We start from the raw sequence: 14,091 nt of genomic DNA, 5'->3' as shown, positions 1-14,091 counted from the left end.
GACCCTGCAACATGCTCAGCCCTGGGTGCCACTGGCACTCACAGGAAGCTGTGCTGTCCCCAGAGCCACAAGCAGTTAACCCCAGACAGGTCTGGGTGCAAGAACCATAGGGAAAATTACAAAACAAATTAATACAACACACAGAGAAAACCCAGCACTCACTTGCAAGCTCCCAGCTAAGATTTAAAAGCAAAACTGGAAAGGTTAGTCACCGCATCTGGCCAAATGGGACAAGCTCAGGTACCACGTCAAGGTCCTCTCCAATACCCGAGACCCTAAAACAGCCACACAATGCAAGCTTTCAAATCCAAACAAACTGAAAACAAAAAAAGGGTGCACAGGAATATGTAATCACCCTAGACATATACAAAACACGGAAGGAAACTGCACTCTCATACCGGACCGGGTACACATCCTATGACCCTGCAACATGCTCAGCCCTGGGTGCCACTGGCACTCACAGGAAGCTGTGCTGTCCCCAGAGCCACAAGCAGTTAACCCCAGACAGGTCTGGGTGCAAGAACCATAGGGAAAATTACAAAACAAATTAATACAACACACAGAGAAAACCCAGCACTCACTTGCAAGCTCCCAGCTAAGATTTAAAAGCAAAACTGGAAAGGTTAGTCACCGCATCTGGCCAAATGGGACAAGCTCAGGTACCACGTCAAGGTCCTCTCCAATACCTGAGACCCTAAAACAGCCACACAATGCAAGCTTTCAAATCCAAACAAACTGAAAACAAAAAAAGGGTGCACAGGAATATGTAATCACCCTAGACATATACAAAACACGGAAGGAAACTGCACTCTCATACCGGACCGGGTACACATCCTATGACCCTGCAACATGCTCAGCCCTGGGTGCCACTGGCACTCACAGGAAGCTGTGCTGTCCCCAGAGCCACAAGCAGTTAACCCCAGACAGGTCTGGGTGCAAGAACCATAGGGAAAATTACAAAACAAATTAATACAACACACAGAGAAAACCCAGCACTCACTTGCAAGCTCCCAGCTAAGATTTAAAAGCAAAACTGGAAAGGTTAGTCACCGCATCTGGCCAAATGGGACAAGCTCAGGTACCACGTCAAGGTCCTCTCCAATACCTGAGACCCTAAAACAGCCACACAATGCAAGCTTTCAAATCCAAACAAACTGAAAACAAAAAAAGGGTGCACAGGAATATGTAATCACCCTAGACATATACAAAACACGGAAGGAAACTGCACTCTCATACCGGACCGGGTACACATCCTATGACCCTGCAACATGCTCAGCCCTGGGTGCCACTGGCACTCACAGGAAGCTGTGCTGTCCCCAGAGCCACAAGCAGTTAACCCCAGACAGGTCTGGGTGCAAGAACCATAGGGAAAATTACAAAACAAATTAATACAACACACAGAGAAAACCCAGCACTCACTTGCAAGCTCCCAGCTAAGATTTAAAAGCAAAACTGGAAAGGTTAGTCACCGCATCTGGCCAAATGGGACAAGCTCAGGTACCACGTCAAGGTCCTCTCCAATACCTGAGACCCTAAAACAGCCACACAATGCAAGCTTTCAAATCCAAACAAACTGAAAACAAAAAAAGGGTGCACAGGAATATGTAATCACCCTAGACATATACAAAACACGGAAGGAAACTGCACTCTCATACCGGACCGGGTACACATCCTATGACCCTGCAACATGCTCAGCCCTGGGTGCCACTGGCACTCACAGGAAGCTGTGCTGTCCCCAGAGCCACAAGCAGTTAACCCCAGACAGGTCTGGGTGCAAGAACCATAGGGAAAATTACAAAACAAATTAATACAACACACAGAGAAAACCCAGCACTCACTTGCAAGCTCCCAGCTAAGATTTAAAAGCAAAACTGGAAAGGTTAGTCACCGCATCTGGCCAAATGGGACAAGCTCAGGTACCACGTCAAGGTCCTCTCCAATACCTGAGACCCTAAAACAGCCACACAATGCAAGCTTTCAAATCCAAACAAACTGAAAACAAAAAAAGGGTGCACAGGAATATGTAATCACCCTAGACATATACAAAACACGGAAGGAAACTGCACTCTCATACCGGACCGGGTACACATCCTATGACCCTGCAACATGCTCAGCCCTGGGTGCCACTGGCACTCACAGGAAGCTGTGCTGTCCCCAGAGCCACAAACAGTTAACCCCAGACAGGTCTGGGTGCAAGAACCATAGTGAAAATTACAAAACAAATTAATACAACACACAGAGAAAACCCAGCACTCACTTGCAAGCTCCCAGCTAAGATTTAAAAGCAAAACTGGAAAGGTTAGTCACCGCATCTGGCCAAATGGGACAAGCTCAGGTACCACGTCAAGGTCCTCTCCAATACCTGAGACCCTAAAACAGCCACACAATGCAAGCTTTCAAATCCAAACAAACTGAAAACAAAAAAAGGGTGCACAGGAATATGTAATCACCCTAGACATATACAAAACACGGAAGGAAACTGCACTCTCATACCGGACCGGGTACACATCCTATGACCCTGCAACATGCTCAGCCCTGGGTGCCACTGGCACTCACAGGAAGCTGTGCTGTCCCCAGAGCCACAAGCAGTTAACCCCAGACAGGTCTGGGTGCAAGAACCATAGGGAAAATTACAAAACAAATTAATACAACACACAGAGAAAACCCAGCACTCACTTGCAAGCTCCCAGCTAAGATTTAAAAGCAAAACTGGAAAGGTTAGTCACCGCATCTGGCCAAATGGGACAAGCTCAGGTACCACGTCAAGGTCCTCTCCAATACCTGAGACCCTAAAACAGCCACACAATGCAAGCTTTCAAATCCAAACAAACTGAAAACAAAAAAAGGGTGCACAGGAATATGTAATCACCCTAGACATATACAAAACACGGAAGGAAACTGCACTCTCATACCGGACCGGGTACACATCCTATGACCCTGCAACATGCTCAGCCCTGGGTGCCACTGGCACTCACAGGAAGCTGTGCTGTCCCCAGAGCCACAAGCAGTTAACCCCAGACAGGTCTGGGTGCAAGAACCATAGGGAAAATTACAAAACAAATTAATACAACACACAGAGAAAACCCAGCACTCACTTGCAAGCTCCCAGCTAAGATTTAAAAGCAAAACTGGAAAGGTTAGTCACCGCATCTGGCCAAATGGGACAAGCTCAGGTACCACGTCAAGGTCCTCTCCAATACCTGAGACCCTAAAACAGCCACACAATGCAAGCTTTCAAATCCAAACAAACTGAAAACAAAAAAAGGGTGCACAGGAATATGTAATCACCCTAGACATATACAAAACACGGAAGGAAACTGCACTCTCATACCGGACCGGGTACACATCCTATGACCCTGCAACATGCTCAGCCCTGGGTGCCACTGGCACTCACAGGAAGCTGTGCTGTCCCCAGAGCCACAAGCAGTTAACCCCAGACAAGTCTGGGTGCAAGAACCATAGGGAAAATTACAAAACAAATTAATACAACACACAGAGAAAACCCAGCACTCACTTGCAAGCTCCCAGCTAAGATTTAAAAGCAAAACTGGAAAGGTTAGTCACCGCATCTGGCCAAATGGGACAAGCTCAGGTACCACGTCAAGGTCCTCTCCAATACCTGAGACCCTAAAACAGCCACACAATGCAAGCTTTCAAATCCAAACAAACTGAAAACAAAAAAAGGGTGCACAGGAATATGTAATCACCCTAGACATATACAAAACACGGAAGGAAACTGCACTCTCATACCGGCCCGGGTACACATCCTATGACCCTGCAACATGCTCAGCCCTGGGTGCCACTGGCACTCACAGGAAGCTGTGCTGTCCCCAGAGCCACAAGCAGTTAACCCCAGACAGGTCTGGGTGCAAGAACCATAGGGAAAATTACAAAACAAATTAATACAACACACAGAGAAAACCCAGCACTCACTTGCAAGCTCCCAGCTAAGATTTAAAAGCAAAACTGGAAAGGTTAGTCACCGCATCTGGCCAAATGGGACAAGCTCAGGTACCACGTCAAGGTCCTCTCCAATACCTGAGACCCTAAAACAGCCACACAATGCAAGCTTTCAAATCCAAACAAACTGAAAACAAAAAAAGGGTGCACAGGAATATGTAATCACCCTAGACATATACAAAACACGGAAGGAAACTGCACTCTCATACCGGACCGGGTACACATCCTATGACCCTGCAACATGCTCAGCCCTGGGTGCCACTGGCACTCACAGGAAGCTGTGCTGTCCCCAGAGCCACAAGCAGTTAACCCCAGACAGGTCTGGGTGCAAGAACCATAGGGAAAATTACAAAACAAATTAATACAACACACAGAGAAAACCCAGCACTCACTTGCAAGCTCCCAGCTAAGATTTAAAAGCAAAACTGGAAAGGTTAGTCACCGCATCTGGCCAAATGGGACAAGCTCAGGTACCACGTCAAGGTCCTCTCCAATACCTGAGACCCTAAAACAGCCACACAATGCAAGCTTTCAAATCCAAACAAACTGAAAACAAAAAAAGGGTGCACAGGAATATGTAATCACCCTAGACATATACAAAACACGGAAGGAAACTGCACTCTCATACCGGACCGGGTACACATCCTATGACCCTGCAACATGCTCAGCCCTGAGTGCTGGGTTTTCTCTGTGTGTTGTATTAATTTGTTTTGTAATTTTCCCTATGGTTCTTGCACCCAGACCTGTCTGGGGTTAACTGCTTGTGGCTCTGGGGACAGCACAGCTTCCTGTGAGTGCCAGTGGCACCCAGGGCTGAGCATGTTGCAGGGTCATAGGATGTGTACCCGGTCCGGTATGAGAGTGCAGTTTCCTTCCGTGTTTTGTATATGTCTAGGGTGATTACATATTCCTGTGCACCCTTTTTTTGTTTTCAGTTTGTTTGGATTTGAAAGCTTGCATTGTGTGGCTGTTTTAGGGTCTCAGGTATTGGAGAGGACCTTGACGTGGTACCTGAGCTTGTCCCATTTGGCCAGATGCGGTGACTAACCTTTCCAGTTTTGCTTTTAAATCTTAGCTGGGAGCTTGCAAGTGAGTGCTGGGTTTTCTCTGTGTGTTGTATTAATTTGTTTTGTAATTTTCCCTATGGTTCTTGCACCCAGACCTGTCTGGGGTTAACTGCTTGTGGCTCTGGGGACAGCACAGCTTCCTGTGAGTGCCAGTGGCACCCAGGGCTGAGCATGTTGCAGGGTCATAGGATGTGTACCCGGTCCGGTATGAGAGTGCAGTTTCCTTCCGTGTTTTGTATATGTCTAGGGTGATTACATATTCCTGTGCACCCTTTTTTTGTTTTCAGTTTGTTTGGATTTGAAAGCTTGCATTGTGTGGCTGTTTTAGGGTCTCAGGTATTGGAGAGGACCTTGACGTGGTACCTGAGCTTGTCCCATTTGGCCAGATGCGGTGACTAACCTTTCCAGTTTTGCTTTTAAATCTTAGCTGGGAGCTTGCAAGTGAGTGCTGGGTTTTCTCTGTGTGTTGTATTAATTTGTTTTGTAATTTTCCCTATGGTTCTTGCACCCAGACCTGTCTGGGGTTAACTGCTTGTGGCTCTGGGGACAGCACAGCTTCCTGTGAGTGCCAGTGGCACCCAGGGCTGAGCATGTTGCAGGGTCATAGGATGTGTACCCGGTCCGGTATGAGAGTGCAGTTTCCTTCCGTGTTTTGTATATGTCTAGGGTGATTACATATTCCTGTGCACCCTTTTTTTGTTTTCAGTTTGTTTGGATTTGAAAGCTTGCATTGTGTGGCTGTTTTAGGGTCTCAGGTATTGGAGAGGACCTTGACGTGGTACCTGAGCTTGTCCCATTTGGCCAGATGCGGTGACTAATCTTTCCAGTTTTGCTTTTAAATCTTAGCTGGGAGCTTGCAAGTGAGTGCTGGGTTTTCTCTGTGTGTTGTATTAATTTGTTTTGTAATTTTCCCTATGGTTCTTGCACCCAGACCTGTCTGGGGTTAACTGCTTGTGGCTCTGGGGACAGCACAGCTTCCTGTGAGTGCCAGTGGCACCCAGGGCTGAGCATGTTGCAGGGTCATAGGATGTGTACCCGGTCCGGTATGAGAGTGCAGTTTCCTTCCGTGTTTTGTATATGTCTAGGGTGATTACATATTCCTGTGCACCCTTTTTTTGTTTTCAGTTTGTTTGGATTTGAAAGCTTGCATTGTGTGGCTGTTTTAGGGTCTCAGGTATTGGAGAGGACCTTGACGTGGTACCTGAGCTTGTCCCATTTGGCCAGATGCGGTGACTAACCTTTCCAGTTTTGCTTTTAAATCTTAGCTGGGAGCTTGCAAGTGAGTGCTGGGTTTTCTCTGTGTGTTGTATTAATTTGTTTTGTAATTTTCCCTATGGTTCTTGCACCCAGACCTGTCTGGGGTTAACTGCTTGTGGCTCTGGGGACAGCACAGCTTCCTGTGAGTGCCAGTGGCACCCAGGGCTGAGCATGTTGCAGGGTCATAGGATGTGTACCCGGTCCGGTATGAGAGTGCAGTTTCCTTCCGTGTTTTGTATATGTCTAGGGTGATTACATATTCCTGTGCACCCTTTTTTTGTTTTCAGTTTGTTTGGATTTGAAAGCTTGCATTGTGTGGCTGTTTTAGGGTCTCAGGTATTGGAGAGGACCTTGACGTGGTACCTGAGCTTGTCCCATTTGGCCAGATGCGGTGACTAACCTTTCCAGTTTTGCTTTTAAATCTTAGCTGGGAGCTTGCAAGTGAGTGCTGGGTTTTCTCTGTGTGTTGTATTAATTTGTTTTGTAATTTTCCCTATGGTTCTTGCACCCAGACCTGTCTGGGGTTAACTGCTTGTGGCTCTGGGGACAGCACAGCTTCCTGTGAGTGCCAGTGGCACCCAGGGCTGAGCATGTTGCAGGGTCATAGGATGTGTACCCGGTCCGGTATGAGAGTGCAGTTTCCTTCCGTGTTTTGTATATGTCTAGGGTGATTACATATTCCTGTGCACCCTTTTTTTGTTTTCAGTTTGTTTGGATTTGAAAGCTTGCATTGTGTGGCTGTTTTAGGGTCTCAGGTATTGGAGAGGACCTTGACGTGGTACCTGAGCTTGTCCCATTTGGCCAGATGCGGTGACTAACCTTTCCAGTTTTGCTTTTAAATCTTAGCTGGGAGCTTGCAAGTGAGTGCTGGGTTTTCTCTGTGTGTTGTATTAATTTGTTTTGTAATTTTCCCTATGGTTCTTGCACCCAGACCTGTCTGGGGTTAACTGCTTGTGGCTCTGGGGACAGCACAGCTTCCTGTGAGTGCCAGTGGCACCCAGGGCTGAGCATGTTGCAGGGTCATAGGATGTGTACCCGGTCCGGTATGAGAGTGCAGTTTCCTTCCGTGTTTTGTATATGTCTAGGGTGATTACATATTCCTGTGCACCCTTTTTTTGTTTTCAGTTTGTTTGGATTTGAAAGCTTGCATTGTGTGGCTGTTTTAGGGTCTCAGGTATTGGAGAGGACCTTGACGTGGTACCTGAGCTTGTCCCATTTGGCCAGATGCGGTGACTAACCTTTCCAGTTTTGCTTTTAAATCTTAGCTGGGAGCTTGCAAGTGAGTGCTGGGTTTTCTCTGTGTGTTGTATTAATTTGTTTTGTAATTTTCCCTATGGTTCTTGCACCCAGACCTGTCTGGGGTTAACTGCTTGTGGCTCTGGGGACAGCACAGCTTCCTGTGAGTGCCAGTGGCACCCAGGGCTGAGCATGTTGCAGGGTCATAGGATGTGTACCCGGTCCGGTATGAGAGTGCAGTTTCCTTCCGTGTTTTGTATATGTCTAGGGTGATTACATATTCCTGTGCACCCTTTTTTTGTTTTCAGTTTGTTTGGATTTGAAAGCTTGCATTGTGTGGCTGTTTTAGGGTCTCAGGTATTGGAGAGGACCTTGACGTGGTACCTGAGCTTGTCCCATTTGGCCAGATGCGGTGACTAACCTTTCCAGTTTTGCTTTTAAATCTTAGCTGGGAGCTTGCAAGTGAGTGCTGGGTTTTCTCTGTGTGTTGTATTAATTTGTTTTGTAATTTTCCCTATGGTTCTTGCACCCAGACCTGTCTGGGGTTAACTGCTTGTGGCTCTGGGGACAGCACAGCTTCCTGTGAGTGCCAGTGGCACCCAGGGCTGAGCATGTTGCAGGGTCATAGGATGTGTACCCGGGCCGGTATGAGAGTGCAGTTTCCTTCCGTGTTTTGTATATGTCTAGGGTGATTACATATTCCTGTGCACCCTTTTTTTGTTTTCAGTTTGTTTGGATTTGAAAGCTTGCATTGTGTGGCTGTTTTAGGGTCTCAGGTATTGGAGAGGACCTTGACGTGGTACCTGAGCTTGTCCCATTTGGCCAGATGCGGTGACTAACCTTTCCAGTTTTGCTTTTAAATCTTAGCTGGGAGCTTGCAAGTGAGTGCTGGGTTTTCTCTGTGTGTTGTATTAATTTGTTTTGTAATTTTCCCTATGGTTCTTGCACCCAGACCTGTCTGGGGTTAACTGCTTGTGGCTCTGGGGACAGCACAGCTTCCTGTGAGTGCCAGTGGCACCCAGGGCTGAGCATGTTGCAGGGTCATAGGATGTGTACCCGGTCCGGTATGAGAGTGCAGTTTCCTTCCGTGTTTTGTATATGTCTAGGGTGATTACATATTCCTGTGCACCCTTTTTTTGTTTTCAGTTTGTTTGGATTTGAAAGCTTGCATTGTGTGGCTGTTTTAGGGTCTCAGGTATTGGAGAGGACCTTGACGTGGTACCTGAGCTTGTCCCATTTGGCCAGATGCGGTGACTAACCTTTCCAGTTTTGCTTTTAAATCTTAGCTGGGAGCTTGCAAGTGAGTGCTGGGTTTTCTCTGTGTGTTGTATTAATTTGTTTTGTAATTTTCCCTATGGTTCTTGCACCCAGACCTGTCTGGGGTTAACTGCTTGTGGCTCTGGGGACAGCACAGCTTCCTGTGAGTGCCAGTGGCACCCAGGGCTGAGCATGTTGCAGGGTCATAGGATGTGTACCCGGTCCGGTATGAGAGTGCAGTTTCCTTCCGTGTTTTGTATATGTCTAGGGTGATTACATATTCCTGTGCACCCTTTTTTTGTTTTCAGTTTGTTTGGATTTGAAAGCTTGCATTGTGTGGCTGTTTTAGGGTCTCAGGTATTGGAGAGGACCTTGACGTGGTACCTGAGCTTGTCCCATTTGGCCAGATGCGGTGACTAACCTTTCCAGTTTTGCTTTTAAATCTTAGCTGGGAGCTTGCAAGTGAGTGCTGGGTTTTCTCTGTGTGTTGTATTAATTTGTTTTGTAATTTTCCCTATGGTTCTTGCACCCAGACCTGTCTGGGGTTAACTGCTTGTGGCTCTGGGGACAGCACAGCTTCCTGTGAGTGCCAGTGGCACCCAGGGCTGAGCATGTTGCAGGGTCATAGGATGTGTACCCGGTCCGGTATGAGAGTGCAGTTTCCTTCCGTGTTTTGTATATGTCTAGGGTGATTACATATTCCTGTGCACCCTTTTTTTGTTTTCAGTTTGTTTGGATTTGAAAGCTTGCATTGTGTGGCTGTTTTAGGGTCTCAGGTATTGGAGAGGACCTTGACGTGGTACCTGAGCTTGTCCCATTTGGCCAGATGCGGTGACTAACCTTTCCAGTTTTGCTTTTAAATCTTAGCTGGGAGCTTGCAAGTGAGTGCTGGGTTTTCTCTGTGTGTTGTATTAATTTGTTTTGTAATTTTCCCTATGGTTCTTGCACCCAGACCTGTCTGGGGTTAACTGCTTGTGGCTCTGGGGACAGCACAGCTTCCTGTGAGTGCCAGTGGCACCCAGGGCTGAGCATGTTGCAGGGTCATAGGATGTGTACCCGGTCCGGTATGAGAGTGCAGTTTCCTTCCGTGTTTTGTATATGTCTAGGGTGATTACATATTCCTGTGCACCCTTTTTTTGTTTTCAGTTTGTTTGGATTTGAAAGCTTGCATTGTGTGGCTGTTTTAGGGTCTCAGGTATTGGAGAGGACCTTGACGTGGTACCTGAGCTTGTCCCATTTGGCCAGATGCGGTGACTAACCTTTCCAGTTTTGCTTTTAAATCTTAGCTGGGAGCTTGCAAGTGAGTGCTGGGTTTTCTCTGTGTGTTGTATTAATTTGTTTTGTAATTTTCCCTATGGTTCTTGCACCCAGACCTGTCTGGGGTTAACTGCTTGTGGCTCTGGGGACAGCACAGCTTCCTGTGAGTGCCAGTGGCACCCAGGGCTGAGCATGTTGCAGGGTCATAGGATGTGTACCCGGTCCGGTATGAGAGTGCAGTTTCCTTCCGTGTTTTGTATATGTCTAGGGTGATTACATATTCCTGTGCACCCTTTTTTTGTTTTCAGTTTGTTTGGATTTGAAAGCTTGCATTGTGTGGCTGTTTTAGGGTCTCAGGTATTGGAGAGGACCTTGACGTGGTACCTGAGCTTGTCCCATTTGGCCAGATGCGGTGACTAACCGTTCCAGTTTTGCTTTTAAATCTTAGCTGGGAGCTTGCAAGTGAGTGCTGGGTTTTCTCTGTGTGTTTATATATATATATATATATATATATATATATATATATATATTTTTTATTTTTTTTTTGCAAAAAAAACAACTAATCAAATATATGTAGAAATATGTATTTATGAATAAATAGAACATATTCTGCTATATGAAGAAAATTGGAATGTGAAATTTTAATATTTTCATGTTGGGTTAATGCACATGAGAATATGCAATCAGGTTTGTAGGCTAATAGGGTGTTTTTTTCATTTTTTCATCTACTTAGCTGCAAAGGGCTCCAATGTAAATATATATATATATATATATATATATATATATATATATATATATATATATATATATATATATATATATATATATATATATATATATATATATATATATATATATATATATATATATATATAATGTCTATATAGGCATACATTTGTATTTATGTGTAATTCCCCCTTCTACACTATTTTTTTTTGCTTCTGCCTGGGTGTTGAAGAGGGGCGTTCCGCCGATCCTCTGGCATCCCCCCCAGGTGAACCTTTGCCCCCCTTGAACCCTCCAGATAAAAGCAAAAAAGATAGTGAAGATGGGGGAATTACAGTGCATCGTATATATGCTTGATGAGCTGACCAGATGAAGGCATGCACTCTTAGGGGATTTATGATCTTACATCGGGCTTTACCCACAGCCGCTTGGGTAATGTCTGTTTTACCCGGGTAATCTTAGGCTTACCCAATATCTGACTTTACCCTATCTATATATATATATATATATACACACACATACATATTTAGACATGTACAGTATATGTATGTATCTCAGTGTTAAAACCCTTTGCCCACCTTTTTTTTTTCTAACACCTGAGACCTCATATCTTTGAGCCCTTAAACCTTTTTTGTGCAATTTTTTTTTAAAATATTTTTTATTCAATAGTGTTATTAAATGTAACTTTACTTTTAAATGTATTTTTAATGTGTTTTTTGACACTTTTTTGTTCAGCAAAACAGTTAACCAGAGCTCTGAGGACGTGCTATTCCAACGCGCTTTAACTTCAATTGTGTTTAAACTATTGCGTTTACTTTTAACTTATAATATGAGTGCTAGATCTGATGCACACAAACAGCCACGATAAACCCGATATCAATTGCACTTAAATGTTAGCATGCCACTCAATATCTGTCCATAATGCCTTATTCTGGCCTACATTACAAGTGGAGTTATTTTTTATTGCTCATGAGCGCTAACTGCGCTCAATGTAAAAATGTGCACTTTCAGGCTAACGCTGGTATTACAAGTTTAGAGTAAAAAAGTAGTGCATGGGTGAAAGACGCAGTTGCGCCAACTTCAGGACTTCTCTCTCCCCATAGACTTCTATGGGACATGCTAAAGAATGCCTTTTCCTGTTATTGCTAGTGCACTAATCTGAAACTGTACTAGATCAACGTCTCTAAAGCTCTAAAGGTTTTAAAAGGGTTAAAAAGGGATATGGCAAGGTGTTGGACTGGGAAGGGCTCTTCCCAGTCCAACACCTTGTTATATGCCATATCCCTTTTTAACCCTTTTTAATAAATACAAATATTAAATTATAAGTGTAATACTTTATTTTAAAGTGCTTTAAATGTTTTTTGTAAAACTTTTTTTTAACACTTTAACTTTACTCTTGGTCTCAGGTCGCACTAATTCTTCTAGCGTTTTTAGGGTTTTTGTTCAAATGTAGCCCATAACTTTTAACTTGTAATATTAGTGGTATTTAGTGCAGTCAAGATATTCACTGAATGTAATGGGTGTGCTAGAGCGATGTAGATAACGCTAAAGTTTCTCTGATAAATCTGATTTACAATGGACTTGTAATATCAAGTTGCGTTCTTATTTAGCATGGTCTAGCAATACTGCTTATTGCGTATCGTGCTAGCATAAGTGTGCCCCTTGTAATCTGGGCCTCTATTGGTAGCAACAAATATATTCAAATTCATAATACATGTATTACTATGCTTGAAGTTTGATGTGAATTTTAAAAATATATAGTTCAAATTCATATCACATTTGAATGATAACTGAAAGAAAGGAATAAATAAAATGCATACATCTTTGTAATAATTGGTATATGGTTGAGTGCATTAATAGAATATGTCATAAAGGACCATTTAGTTTAATAATTAATTAGGTTAATAATTTCTGATGTCACCATTTTATCTATATGAACAAAATAGTCTTAAAGGCAATACAGAACATACATATAAAAAAAACACAGCAACTTAAGTGATAACAAGGTTTTATTAAAGGGACATTAAACACTTCTTGGTTTTATCTAAAAATATATGTTTTGTGCCTCACTCCTTAGAGATGACAAAAAGCAAAATTTACAATCTAGGTTTTCAATACTGCAAACTGCCTAAACCAGCTTTTTGATTTGCAGCATTTGCAGGTACCAGAATGTACTTTTTGGCTATTCTAATGAGGGTGGGACAGGAAAATATTTACTAAAAAAACAAGAGGTATTTAATGTCCTTTTAAATTAGAGCATTTGTACCATATGTATGAAATTAGATTACATTAAAAGCTCATTAATATTGACACTTATAAAAAAAATGCATGCTTATGGCTGACCCAACCCCATAGTCAGATTGTCTAATGGCTTATGTGGGCAACTCAAGGAGGTCTATGGTGGACACATCCATATGCACAGTAACAATTATTAAAAAAAAGAAGTATAATGCCTTTCAAATTACACAAAACAATGATTTTATTACTCCTTTAAATAGAGTTGAAAACTTTAAAAGCAAGCAAATCTTAGGCCTAATTAAATTTTAAAACTGCATTACAGTTAATTTCCTATTTTTTTTTATTGATCTCTATAAAGTAAATTACATCATTTCTATTTTTTACATTTAATATTAAAATGTGTACATTTATATAATATGCATTCTATTATCTATTTTATTGTTAAGTGAGACTGAGGCTTTGCATGTTCTGTCATAGGTAAGTCTGTTTATGACAGGTGTTTAGAGTCTGGGAAATGAAAATAAGTTTGGATTTAGATTTTGTTTTAATGTGATGATTACACATCATAGAATAATGATAGAATAACAATAACATAACTGTTATCTTGATCCTTGTAGGGCCATATATGTACTTGTTATTGAAGTCTCTTAAAGACACTTGATGAAAACAAGGCACCTAGATGAAATCATATGAAGCAATTTTTCTTGCACCAGTATGAGATGTATCTCTTTCTGAGCTGTAAGTTTTTCTTTCATATGTTGCTTTGTTTTTTGACAATTTTTTTTTACTAATATTATTATTAAAAAAATAAAAGTAATCACCATCCATTCCACCTACCCTACTCATTGAGAATAAATTATAATAAAATAAAACTATTCCATGAAAATCAGTTTGTTCCAACTCAACACATTATTGTTATTTATTATTCTTAGATTTACTATTATGTTTACATTAAAACTTCAGTTTTACTAAATGAAAAGTGATAATCCTATAAATAATAGCGTGATGGTTATGCAAAGGTTGATTTAAAACGTAGCATGGCTTCAAGATAACACTTCAAATTCACAACCGCATGCCCTAGTCTGCAAACATA

The sequence above is a fragment of the Bombina bombina genome, chromosome 6, assembly GCF_027579735.1.
Source record: "Bombina bombina isolate aBomBom1 chromosome 6, aBomBom1.pri, whole genome shotgun sequence".
Taxonomy (NCBI): Eukaryota; Metazoa; Chordata; class Amphibia; order Anura; family Bombinatoridae; genus Bombina; species Bombina bombina.
Note: the sequence above shows the minus strand (reverse complement) of the source record.